The following is a 14,984-nucleotide window of genomic DNA, read 5'->3' as shown; positions in this document are numbered from 1 at the left end:
AGTCTCAGGCCAGTTCAAGAAGAAAAACTATAAATAAAGTACTTACAATCCAATACAAGAACATATCAAAAAGATTATTCACTATGATAAAGTTGGCTTCAAAGCAGAGGTGCAAGGGGATATACACATACATAAATCAATAACATAACACAACATATAAACAGACTCAAGGAAAGATATCACATGATAATCTCATTAGACACAGAAAAGACCTCTAAAATAATCCATCATCCCTTTATTAGGAAAAAAAAAAGTCCTAGATAATCTAGGGATATGGGGATATAAACAGCATAATAAAGATACAAGAAGGTCATAGCCAAAACTATGCTAAAGAGAGAAAAACTCAAAGCACTCATGCCCTGGAGCTGTGTCCTAGTCACTATTCTGTTGCTGTGTGAAGCACTGCCATGACCTAGAAAACTCTTATGAAAGAAAGCACGCAGTTGGGCACTTGTTTACAGCTTCGGAGGTTTAGTCCATTGTCATCACGGCAGGGATCATTGTGGCCTGCAGACAGACACTGGAACAGTAGTTGAGAGCTTTACACACTGATCTGCAGGCAGAAAGAGAGAGCCTGGGCCTGGCATGGGCTTTTGAAACCTCACATTCCCCCCGAGTGACACGCTTTCTCAAAAATAAAAAGCCATATCTATTTCAAGAAGGCCACACTTCCTAGTCCCTTATAATACTTTCAAACAATTCAACTCCCTCTCATTCAAATATATGAGCCTGCAAAGGCCATGCTTGTTCAAACCACCACAGTCTAATATAGGAGAAAGCAAGGAATATGCTCAAACTTCTGGCACAAGTAGAGAATATCTTAATAGGAACTCAGTAGGACGGGCATTGAGAGCATCAGCTGAGACTGTGTTGGAGAAAAGTGATGTTTCGTTTGTGAGCAGTTAATAATTGGACACAGCATCTAGGTTAGGAGTGGAGACTGGTGTCCACTTCCTCTCTCAGCGCTGGGGCCCAGTCTGGCCCAGACCTGTGCAGGCCTCAGTCTCTGTGAGTGTATGTGTGCATTAGTCCTTCTGTGCTTAGGAGATTTTTATTTCCTTGGTGTCTTCCATCCCTCTGGCTCTTACACTTTCTATTTTCTTTTATACAGTTTTTTTCCTTTTTTATTAATTTATTCATATTACATCTCAATTGTTAGCCCATCCCTTGTATTCTCCTGTTCCTCCCTCCCGCTCCCCCCTACTCCCCTCCCCTATGTCTGTGACTGAGGGAGACCTCCTCCCCCTATATATGCTTATACAGAGTTTCTTAAGCCATGAAGGGAGAGATTTGACAGAGACATCCATGAAGGGCTGAGTGTTCAAGGTCTTTTACTCCCTGGACCAGGGTCTCTGCATTTGTTCCCATCTGCTGGAGGAGGAAACGTCTCTGATGAAGGATAACCAAGACACTGACCTATGCATAGCAGAATGTCATGAGGAGTCATTTTATTATTACTTATTTTTTAGGAGAACAGTAGAATTTTGGTTTCTCCTAGATCCCTGGCCTATCTAGTGTCAGGAAGGCCTGAAAGCTAATCAGATATTGAGCATAGTCTTATTGGATATACAAACCACAATTAAGGCCGGGCCTCAATTCAATAGCATTTTGGAGATTCTTTGTCTCATAATGCTTTGTTGGGGCTTCTTTATTTTAGTTTTAAATGTGATACATATATAGATATAGATATATAGTATGTGTATATATTATAGTTTTATAATACATTTATATATTATGAAATATATTATTAATATACATTAAAACTATAATATATACTACATATAGTAATATATAGCATACACTTATATATAAAATCATTTCCAATTTTATGTTTTTATGGGTGTCCTGTGTGTTGGAACATGTGTGTCTCCGTGTTTATGTGTTTCTTGTGCTGTTTCTTTGGCTTTTTTTCCACTCTGTTCATTTTGCCCTATTCTGGTTTGTTTTAATTTTGTCCTCTTTTATTAGCATATCTTTTAAATTCTGGTTTGTATTCTAATGAACAAGAGAAAGAAACACTATGGATTTGAGTGGGTTGGGGAATGGGGAAGATCTGGGGGAAATCAGAATATATTATATGAAAAAGGAATCTATTTTCATGGAAGATATGGAGCCTAACCCATCCATCTTTTATAACTAGGCAAGGCATCCAGTGGTGGAACTAGGACACCAACCCAACCACAAAACCTTCTACCCATAACCTATTCTGCCCACAAGATGTGATGGGCAGCAGGGGTTCAGAACGTATGGGAGTGACCAACCAATGCCTGGTCTTACTTGAGGCCCATGTCATGAGAGGCCATGCCCAACACTGGCTGGATAAATAGGAACTTGAAGCTGTATGACTCAGAGACCTAGGGTTGGTGCTCAGCCCAATCATTAGAGGTTTTCTCCAGCAGCTGATAGGAGCAGATGCAGAGATGCACAGCCAAAAAGTAGACAGAGCTCAGGCAACCCTGGGGCAGATGGCAAGGAAGCACTGTAGGAGCCAGAGGGCTCTAGGACACTAAGAGAAAATGGCCCACAGAACTAACCTGGGCTCAGACCGGCTCACGGAGACTGAAATGGCAATCACAGAGCCTGCGTGCATCTGGTGCTAGGTCCTCTGCATAAATGTTATGGTTGTTCAATCAACCTGTTGTTTTGTCTTAGACTTTATTTTGTAATATTTTGTTCTTATCTTAGAAGCCTGTTCTTTTCTAATGAGAAACATAAAGGGAATAGATCTGGATGGAAGGGGATAGCATGAGAAACTGAGAGGAGTTGAGGGAGGGGAAACTGAGATCATGATACACTGTATGAGAAGGAATCTATTTTCAGTAACATGAAAAAAAGAAATATATGTGGGCAACTAAGTTGTAGCAACTGAAGCAGGGATGGTGAATAAAAATTTAAAAATTAATTTTAAAATGTTATGGTTGTTTAGCTTGGGGTTTTGGGGGAGTCCCGACAGTGGGAATGAGGGTATCTCTAACTCTTTTGCCTGCTCTTGGGTATGTTTTCCTCATACTGGGTTGCCTCATCCAGCTTTGAGATGAGGGTCTGTGCCTAGTCTTATTGCATTTTGTTATTCCACGTTCTGTTGATATCCCTGGGAAGCCTGCTCTTTTCTGAAGGAAATCAGAGGAGCAGTGGATCTGGGAGAGAGGGGATGTGGGAAGGTAACTGGGAGTGGTGCAGAGAGGGGAGGCTGTGGTTGAGATGTATTGTAGGAGAGAATAATAAATAAAAAGAAAAATGCTAAACAAAAGGAAACAAATGCCCCACCACAAACACAAACACACACACACACACACACACACACACACACACACACACACACACTTACTCATTATGGAATTTGCTTTGTACTGGCTAACAATTCTTGGCCATAGAGCCTGATCTGCAGTGTGGTTAATAGTTTTCATTGATGCTATATTTACAATAGTTAAGCCTATATGTCTATTAGCTAATGAATGGATAATGAAAATGTGATACATATGTAATAGAATTTCATTCCACTGTAAAGAAAAATGAAATTATACTATTTTCAGCAAATCTTAATGAACTTAAAAATAATATTCTCAATACAATAATACCAGTCCAGACAGTCAAATGCTGCATGTTTTCTCTCATACATGAATTCTAGCTTCTAATTTTTAGGCATGTCTGTTAAATTTGGAGTGTCTCTACAAGTCAGGAAGCTAGAAAGGGCACATGAGAAGGATGGAAGAAGAGATTGGAAAGGGATAATAGAACACATGTGACATGAAGGCAGAAAGTGGGAACACTAGATTTGGAAAGGTTTCAGCAGGGATTGGGGTGGTAGAAGAAATGAAATGGGAGAGTAGGATTAGTTCAAACTAAGGATGTGCATGCTTTTAACTGCTGAATAGCTCCAGTGCCTAAACCACTAGTTCATGCTGGAAACTGAGATCCAGCATCAGGAAGGATGGTGGTGGAATCATCAACAAGAAATTGGATGACTCAGCATCAAGAGCTGAAACTAGGAAGGGGCAGCACTGCTACTTTTTTTCTAGGATGACTTTATATATGGACAGCTGTGAGGACGTGCCACTCATGCCCACAGACTTTCCCAGGGTCATCTTTTCTAGTTTATTCCAGATCCAATCATGCTGACAATCAAAATAAATAATCAGAGCCTATTTCAAAACAAAAAGAAAAAGAAAAGAAAACTAAATAAATATTGTTTTCTTTCTCTCCCAAGTCAAAATCCAGGATGAATAATGTTTAAGAATTTAAGCTCAGGGTATATGCAAAATGGTGGCACCCAACACACATCCTGTATGTGTGATCAGCAGGACAGCAGCAAGTGCACAACAACCTAAGGACCTTACTGAGAACTATAAGACACTAATGCTGGTGATTCCCTGGGGAAAGAGGTCCACACTTTGTGGAACACAGGAGGGTCCAGCCTTGGGCCACATGGCTTGTCCAAAGAAAAGTCCCTGGGTCCCTGCAAGGTGCAGGGTACAGGATGCAGTCGCCAAAATCTAGCCAATCGCTTGCATGCACATGAACACCTGCACTCTGGGTATCAGACTAAACTGGAGACTGCAAAACACCAGTGTCTGGGTTTTCTAGACCAGAGGACACACAAATAGATATGACCTCAGGTCATTCAGTCAATCCAAGGAAAGTTCCCAGGTCCATGCAGGCACAGGCTCAGGCTCCAAGGTCTAGCCACATGCCTGACAGTGGCATGCAACATTTGCATTCTGTGTCTCAGAAGGAAGTGTAGGCTACAAAACCCCAGTGTCTGAGTCTCCCAGCCAAGAGAAGACACCACAGCGTGGAACACAGATAGATCTGATCTCAGACCACCCGGCTGGTCCACAGAAAGTTCCCACGTCTAATCTCAGGTTACCCACCTGATCCACCAGAAGAGTTGTCTGATCGCCACAGGTTGAAGAGTCTCAACCTATAGCCATTCATCTATGAGCTGCTCTCAATGGCCAGTGAAGGACACCAGAAACTGCCACCCGATGCCAGAGACAGCAAGATGGCTAAAGGATGGCATAAAAACACAAACAACAAAAGCCAAAATAATATGGCATCTAGAGAACCCAGTCATCCCAAAGCAAACAGAGCTGGAAATGCTAACAAAACTGAAAAATAAGAAAATTATCTCAAATAAATCACGTCTTCCTTATGAAGATGATAATGAAGAAAACTAAGGAAATTCATAAACAAGTACAGGAAGCTACAGCCAAGCAGAATGAGGCCCTTTGAAAGGCCATGACAGAGGCCTGTGGAGAAGAAATGAAGAAATCACTGGAAGAGATTCAGGAATATGCAAACAATCAGGCGAAGGAAATCAATGAAATGGATCATGATCTGAAGATGTAAATGGAAACAATGATAAAAACACAAACTGAGGAAAGCTTGGAAAAAGACAACTTAAAGAAAAAAACAGGAACTGCAAAGGTAAGTATCCCCAAAACAATATAAGAAATGGAGGAAAGAATCTCAGGTGTAAAATATACAATGGAAGACTATGATGCAACCATAAAATAAAAAGTTAAATATAAAAAATTCCTGACACAAAACATACAAAGAAGTCAAGAACACCATGAAAAGATAGAACCTAAGGATAATATAAATTGAGGAAAAAGATTCCCAGGCCCATATAATATTTTCCAAAAAAAAAAAAAAGTCAAAAAAATTTTTACAATTTAAAGAAATAGATGCCTATAAACAAACAAGAGGGCTACAGAACCCCAAACAGAGTTGACCAGAAAAGAAAACCCTCCTGCCACATAATAATCAAAACATTAAATGTATAGAACAAGAAAAATTTTAAAGAGGCAAAGGAAAAAAGCCAAGTAACATATAAAAGCAAACCTACCAGAATCACATCTTACTTCTCAAAAGAGGCCATAAAAGCAAGAAGGGCCTGAGCAGATGTCTTGCAAACCCTATGACACAACAGATGCCAGTCAAGACTGATGTACCCAGCAAAACTTTGAACAAACATCCATGGAGAAAGCAAGATATTCAGGGACAAAAACAAATTTAAACAGTGCCTAAACACAAATCCAGCCCTACAGAAGATAATAGAAGGAAGACTCTAACACAAGGAGGTTAACTACACCCACAAAACCAGGAAAAATAGATTACTTTAACAAAACAAAAATTAGACACGCACACAAACACACTACCACAAGCAACAACAAAATAAAAGGACCTAACAATCACTAGTCATTAATCTTTCTCAAAATCAATGCTCTCAACTCTCTAATAAAGAGACACAGGCTAACATAATGGATGCATAAACAGGACCCAACAGTCTGCTGCTTAAAAGAAACACACCTCATTCACAAAGATAGACATTACCTAAGCATAAATACCAGGAAGAAGGTCTTCTAAGCAAACAGACACAAGAAACAAGCTGGAGTAGCCATCCTAATATCAAATAAAATATGCTTAAAACCAAAAATAATCAAAGGAGATGAGGAAGGACACTTCATACTCATCAAAGGAAAACTCAACCAAGACAACATCGCAATTCTGAACATCTATGTCCCAAATACAGGGGCATCCACATTTGTAAAAGAAACATTATTAAAGCTTAAACCACACATCAATCCCCACACATTAATAGTGGGAGACTTCAAAACCCCTCTTACCAACACATAGGTCAATGAAACATAAATTAAACTGAAAAATAATGACACTAACAGAAGACATGAATCAAATGGGCTTAAGAGATATCTACAGAACTTCTGACCCAAAACAAAAGATTATACCTTCTTCTCACCACCTCACTGAGCCTTTTCCAAAATTGACCATATAGTAGTTCACAAAGCAAGACTCAACAGGCATAAGCAGATTGAAATAATATCTTGTATCTTATCAGACGATAATGAACTAAAGCTGGACCTCCACAACAACAGAAATAACAAAAAACCTTCACACACTTGGAAACTAAGCAACTCTACTCAATGATAACTGGGTTAGAGAAGAAAGAAAAAAAGAAATTAGGAACTTCATAAAATTCAATGAAAATGAAGGTGCAGCATAACCAAATTTTGGGGACATAATGAGAGCAGTGCTAGGAGGGGAGTTCCTAGCACTAAGTACCTTTGTAAAGAGATTGGAAACATCTCATACAAGCAACTTAAAAGCACACCTGGAAGCCCAAAGAAAAAATAAGCAGACACCCCCAAGAGGAGTAGGTGGCTGGAAATAACCAAAGTCATTCCTGAAATCAATAAATTAGTAGCAAAGAAAACAATTCAAAGAATCAAAGAAACCAAGAACTGGTTCTTTGAGAAAATCAGCAAGATAGACAAACACTGAGCCAAACTACCTAAAAGGCAGAGAGAGAGAGAGAGTATCTGAATCAACAAAATCAGAAATGAAAATGGAAACATAACAGACACCAAGGAAATCCATAGACTCATTAGGTCTTACTTTATTTAAAAGCCTAGATGCCACAAAACTTGAAAATCTAAATGAAGTGAACAATTTCCTGATAGATTTCCTTTACAAAACTTGAATAAAGATAAGATATGCAAATTAATAATCCTATATCTACTGTGGAAATAAAAGCAGTCATCAAAAGTCTACCAACTAAAAAGAGCCCAGAGCCAGATGGTTTCAGCACAGAATTCTACCAGACCTTCAAAGAAGATCTAATACCAATGCTCTTCAAACTATTCCACAAAACAGAAGTGGAAGGAACATTACCAAACACATTCTATGGGGTCACAGTCACCTTGGTGCCTAAACCTCACAAAGACTCAACAAAAAAAGAGAATTTCAGGCCAATTTCTCTTATTTACATAGATACAAAAATGCTCAATATATTACTCACAAACTGAATACAAAAACACATCAAAGATTTCATTCATCATGACTAAGTAAGCTTCACCAGGGATGCAGAGATAGTTCAATATACAGAAATCCATCAATTTAGTCCACCATATAAACAAACTGAAATAAAAAACACATAGTCATCTCCTTAGATGCTGAAAAAACATTTGACAAAATCCAACATCCATTCATGTTTAAAGTCTTAGAGAAGTCAGGGATAAAATGCACATACCTAAACATAATAAAAGTTATATACAGCAAACCAATAGCCAACATCAAGTTAAATGGAGAGAAACTCAAGAAATTCCACTAAAATCAGGGACTAAATAAGGCTGCCCACTCTCTCCATACCTCTTCAATATAGTAGTTGAAGCTCTAGCTACAGCAATGATAAAACAAAAAGAGATCAATGGGATCCACATTGAAAAGAGGGAAATCAAAGTATCATCACTATTCACAGATGATATGATAGTATACATAGTGACCCAAAAATTCGACCAGAGAACTCCACACCAGAAAAGTGGCTAGATACAAGAATAATTCAAAATATCAGTAGCCCTCCTTTATACAAACAATAAATGGGCTGAGAAAGAAATTAGGGAATCAGCACCATTCATAATAGCCACAAACAATATAAAGTATCTAGGTGTACCTCTAACCAAGCAAGTGAAAGATTTGTACAAAAAAAACTTCAAGTCTCTGAAGAAAGAAATTGAAGAAGATTAAGAAGATGGAAAGATCTCCCATGCTAATGGATCGGGATGATGAACATAGTAAAAAGGGACATCTTATCAAAAGCAATTTACAGATTCAATGCAATCCCTATCAAAATGCCTACATAATTCTTTACAGACCTTGAAAGATCAATTCTCAACTTCATATGGGAAAAAAAAACAGAATAGCTCAAACAATCCTGTGCAATAAAAGATCTTCCAGAGCAATCTCCATCCCTGATCTCAAGCTGTACTATAGAGCAACAGTAATAAAAACAGCAATGGTACTTTCATACAAATAGGCTGTTGGATCAATAGAATCAATTCAAAGACCCAAATATAAATCCATACACCTATGGGCACTTGATTCTAGGCAAAGAAGCCAAATCCATCCAATGGGAAAAATAGCATCTTCAACAAATGGTGCTCATCTAACAGGATGTCTACATGTAGAAAAATGCAAATAGATCCGTATTTATCACCCTGCACAAAACTCAAGTCCAAGTGGATTAAAGTCTTCAACATAAAACCAGACGCTAAATCTGTTAGAAGAAAAAGTGGGAAGAGCCTTGAACTCATTGGCATAGGAGACAGCTTCCTGAATGGAATACCAATAGCTCAGGTTCTAAGATCAACAATTAATAAATGGCACCTCACGAAACTGAAAAGCTTTTGTAAGGCAAAAGACACTGTCAGCAGAACAAAGCAACAGCCTACAGACTGGAAAAATATCTTCACCAACACTACCTGTGACAAATGGCTAATGTCCAAAATATATAAATAACTCAAAAAAGTAAATACCACCAAACCAAATAACCCAATTTTTAAAAATGAGATACAGAGGGAAACAGAATTCTCAACAGAGGAATATAGAATAGCTGAGAAACACCTACAGAAATGTTCAACATCAGGGAAATGCAAATCAAAACGACTCTGTGATTTCATCTTACACCTACCAGAATGGCTAAGGTAAAAAATTCAAGTGACAGCACATGCTGACAAGGATATGGAAAAGGGTGAACACTCCTCCATTGTTGGTGGGCGTGCAAACGTGTACAACCACTTTGGAAATCAATCAGGTGCTTTCTCAGAAGATTGGGGCTAGTGCTATCTCACGATCCACCCATACAACTCCTGGGCATATACCCAAAAGATGCTTCACCACATAACGAAGACATTTGCTCAACTATGTTCATAGAGGCTTTATACATAGTAGCCAGAATCTGGAGAGAGCCTAGATGTCCCTCAACTGAAGAATGGATAAATAAACTGTGGTACATATACACAATGGAATACTATTCAGCTATTAAAAACAAGGAAATTGGGGCTGGAGAGATGGCTCAGTGGATAGGAGCACCGCCTGCTCTTCCAGAGGTCCTGGGTTCAATTCCCAGCAACTGCATGGTGGCTCACAACCATCTATGATGTGATCTGATGCCCTCTTCTGGCATGCAGGGTACATGCAGATAGAGCACTGCAAACATAATAATAAATAAAATATTTAATAAAAAAACAAGCAAATCTTGAAATTTCCAGGCAAATGGGTAGAACTAGAAATTATCATCCTTAATGAGGTAACCCTCATCCAGAAAGACATGTAAGGTATATACTCATAAGTGGATATTCACCCAACACAGATGTCCTCTGAGAGACTCCACACAGCGGGTGATCGGAACAGATGCTGGGACTTGCTGCTGACTCTGGGCTGAGCACTGATAGTGGTGTGGAAGAATGAGGGGGTGTCTGAAGGACCCAGAGAGTTCATGAGCCCCACAAGGAGACTATCTGGGATGGTGGATCTGGAACCACAGGGACCTGCACAAACAGTTGCACCAACCAAGGAGAATGCATGCAGAGAACCTTGGCCCCCCATGCAGATATAGCCAATCAACTTTATTCTCTAAGGTTGGTGGGGGGAGCAGGGACTGCCTCTGACAGGAACTCTGCTGCCCCCAGTTTGATCACTTCCCCTTTGTGAGGAGGCCCAGTGGCCACACAGTGGAAGCACATGAAGGCTACTGGGATGAGTCCTGATAGGCTGTGGCCATATGTTCAGGGAGGAGATCTCCTTCTATCAGATGTCTAGGGGAGGGGAATAGGGCAGAAGAGGGAGGAAGGATGGGTAGGGGAAGATATAAGTGAGGGGATAACAATCGGGATGTAATCTAAATAAATTATAATAAATTTTAAAGAAAATAATTATACAACTAGAGATGCAAAAAAACAAAAACAAAAACAGAACAATGAAATAATTTAAGCTCTTCTGTCAGAAAGAACCAATTTCAGATGTTGACCTTTCATTTATGAGATGTGAAATCTTCCGCAAATTATTTAACATATCTAAGCTTCAGTGCCTTCATCTATAAAATAAAATAAAAAATAGTTTAAAACTAGATTGTGGGTAGTTGTTGTTGTTGTTGTTGTTGTTAAACATTTTTATTCATAGATATTCTTCCTCTCAATGTGTGGCATGTAACAATCTTTTGATAAATAGTGATTGTGCTAATGTCCATATGGCACATAGGTCAATTGTGGAACGGATACACTTTTGGATTTATGTAATAAGCTAAAAAAAAAAATAAGTAAACAAAGCAGGCTTTCCTTTGATCAGAGAATGTGGCTTGGAAATGGAAAAGAATCTTTGTTCCAGTAGGAGAGTAAGTACATCAGATATTTGAAATAAATTTACCAAAAGAATGGGTCCCTGTGGTAATGTCCATTCCCCTAAGTGCATTTCAGGAAAGACAGCCCTATACTGAGTAAACTGGCTTTAGTCCAGCAACAGCGTCACCAGGGACAGGCAAATAACCCCAAGTTTTCGTTGTTGTCTTGCTGACAGAAGTGGGAGGACATATACTCCAACTGCAAACAAAAAACCCAAAGGCATTCTAAATGCAAACACAGGGGACAGAGCTCTGCGATCAGGAAGAATTAAGAGAAGGGCCTTCCTCATCTGAGGACACTGCTCAGTGCCTGAGCCCACAGCCTCAGCAAAGAACAGAAGCCCTCATCCCAAAAATGGAACCAGGAAAATCCATGTTGTAATCTCAGCACAAACGTGAGTTTAAGAAAGAACCTTTCTACCCAACAGCTTTGCCTTTTAAAAGAACTATTCCTCACAGATTACTAATCAACTAAAAACGCAAAAGAATGAATTAAATCTAGTTATCTCGCTGTCCCTCAATCTTCTCTGTTATTATGGCTTTGTGAGCTTTATGCTAAACTTCAGCATTGTCCTCAAAGTTAGACTTGCTGAATTAAGATAAAACGCCTCCTACAAGCTAATGACGTTTGTATTTTTGTCTCTCAGGAAAGAAAACTAGAACGAGGATACAATGACTGTTTACAGCGAGGGAAGGTTAAGAATCTGATTCCTCTTCAGAAACCAGTGGGCACCAAGGCCTGAGGCGGTGGTTTTAAACTTGACTTCTAATCCTTGCGTTTATGAGATGATATCGGTCACCCGAAAGTAAAATGCAGTCTTTCGGATGCTCTGCCGGGACCCGCCTGCCTCAGCCTTTACCAGCTTCAAATCCAAGCACCACATGAAGGGAGACAGGGTCCCCTGTGATAAGCCACGTGAGGTTCAGGAAAGGTCTTCCTGGCAGCTTTCCACACTCCAGAGCAGCGAAGATCACAAAATGCATTTGCAAATGGTAAGTTCTTTCCAAATCACTATTGTGTAATGATATTTTTCAAACTATAAAAGTAATATACCTTCACTAAAATGTTCTGACGCATGGATGTGTGGAAAGAAAAAAGAAAGAAAAGACAGGCTACTGTTTTAACTCATAGCTTACTGCTATGAGTGTTCAGTTTTGATCTTTCCATATTTCTCTAACTTGCTATCATTTACTTCCTCTACTAAAAATAATGTATTTAAAGAAGTAATAAATTCTTAATAGGTGAAGAACCCTGCTAAGTACAAAGAACCACATAAGCCTTTGCCGCACAAACGGGCAGCATTTTCTGCTGGTTGATTTGCTTTAAGCCAGAATCTGCATGTTAAAAGGCTTGGTGGAAAGTTCCGATACACTTTTTAAATGATCCTATTTATTATTTCTCCATCTCTAATTTTATTCAATGAGTCTAAATGTTTTTAAAATCTCTGTGTGTTTTAAATTGTCTGCTAGAAACATTTTTTGTTTGTTGTTTGTTTAAGTGAGGATAACCCTCCCACCGTTTTCCTGTGTACCATTTCATTGGGGATTGAACAGCACTGGGTTCCTGTTTTCCTAACTATTCATCTTTTCTCATTTAAAAATGAGAAGGGATTATATTTTTGTATTTAAATTAGTAAGCTTAATATATAAATTGGATTAGCGATATAGAACTTCTTTAAATGTCCCTTAATATTATTTTAAAATAATAATATTTCTGGTTTTAAAGATATTTTACCATGCAGGTACATAAATACGTGTTACAAAACGTTCCCTGCACTGAAACATATACCAGAATATAGTACACTCTCTAAAAACTTAGCTAAAGGTTTGAAATGGTCGAAGGCAATAAACAACTGCCGAACAAGATGAAATCTAAAGACAAGGCTAAAGATTCCCGTGATTGGAACAGATAAATGACCCTATTCCAAAGAAAGAACAAAACAATAGACAGTAGAAAGAAAACTAATGTGTAAGTCTGCAACTCCAACATTCAGGAGGGGCAGAGGCATGAGACTACACCAAGTTCAAGGCCAGCTTGCTCTGCACAGCAAGTCTCTTTCTCAAAAAAATACAAAAACCAGAAAACAGACAACAGATAAATAACAGAACTGACATAAAAATAATAAGCCCTCAAACCTAAATATATTACGCTCCAGGATATAGGAGAATTTGCAAATATGAAATCAAATTCATTATTCATTTATTTAAAAAACCTTCAAGAAGGAAAGAAGAATTTTTAAAAACCAAAATGCTGTGAAGGTGGGATAAAAATATCACAAATACAAACTCTAAAGTTCCTTCTATAAAATTTTTTACTTAAAAATCTTCTATAGAATTTTTAAAGTGGTCTGATAAATCAAATTATTTCCCAAGACATATCATTTTCAACGCCCTTTCTTATCAATTATTCTTATTTCCAGCTGTACACAAGTGCTGTTTTTAAATATTGATGCACAGAGTTTTGGGAGTTGAACTTTTCTAGCATTTTATAGATATTTTAACTACACACATGAAGCACATAATATTTATTAAGTATACATGTTTAAAAGGGAAAGCGAATTTAATTTTTGAAACCCAGCTAAACTCTTAACAATCTTAATAGGATTGGAACACGTGGTAGAACAGAGGGATTCACTTCAAAACCTCAACAGAGAAAGCACCAAACGGGACAACTCTAGTTTTGAGAAAGTTCTGTAAACAAAAGCTATGGGATTTGATACCGTGTGAAATCAAACGGGGGAGGGGGTAGCTTTCAAAAGCACTAATAGAAGAAACCCGGATGGATTTAGAAAACAAATTCAGTCAGCAAAGCTGAAGGTGTCTTCTGGGAAGCCCCGTGGACCTGACACCCGCAGTCACCCAGACCTAGGCAGTGGGGAATAAAACCTAGCTTTGTGTGTCCTCGGGCTGGTGGGAACACTCTGCCGGCCTAATCATTTCCTATGACTGCAACTCCACTGAGCTTCAGCCCCCAGTGATAACAGCAAAGTGCTGGTAATTCCTCTCCTGCAGCCACGAACTAGGAACTGAAAACAAAACTAAAGTCATTTTTGTTCACTCACTTGGACATTATAGCCAAAGCTTGCTGGAGAGTAATCCCCGCATACTGAATCACACAGCTACAAAACCTACAGTTGAAAGCTTGGACCGTCCCTCTTAGGATTTAAGACCTTAGGTTTCTGTGCATTGTTGTAATTATAATTAGCAAAGACTTGCCTATCTGTGACTAAGCCTGGACCTATTTCCTTGTGAGTTAGCCTGGATCCATTTATTTACCAGGGTCAATGCTGCTCCAGTAAATTTGTGTGTGGCATCTGCTCAAGTACCCTTGTATGCATGTTAACATAAGAAATGAAAATTGTTAAAATCTTCACAGGTATCATTTAAATTTATTTATGAGTGCGCTGAATTCTTTCTAGAGAACACATGTTGTTAAGAAATGGTTAATACATTATGATAGGCAGATTTGGGCACAGGGGTCCCGCTCAAACTAAGGCACCAGCCAAGGAAGGACAATACAGGCGGTAAACCTTAAACCTCTACCCAGATCTAGACAATGGTCAGAACATTCTCCACAGTAGAATGGAGAGTGGGATATTACTTTCTCACGTACTCTGGTGCCTCACCTTTGACCATGTCTCCTGGAGGGGGAGACCTGGTGGCACTCAGAGGAAGGACAGCAGGTTACCAAGAAGAGACTTGATGCCCTATGAACATATACAGGGGGAGGAAATCCCCCTCAGGAACAGTCATAGGGGAGGGGAATAAGGGAAAATGGGAGGGAGGGAAG

The sequence above is a fragment of the Acomys minous genome (genome assembly GCF_964271855.1).
Source record: "Acomys minous genome assembly, chromosome: 18".
NCBI lineage: Eukaryota > Metazoa > Chordata > Mammalia > Rodentia > Muridae > Acomys > Acomys minous.
Note: the sequence above shows the minus strand (reverse complement) of the source record.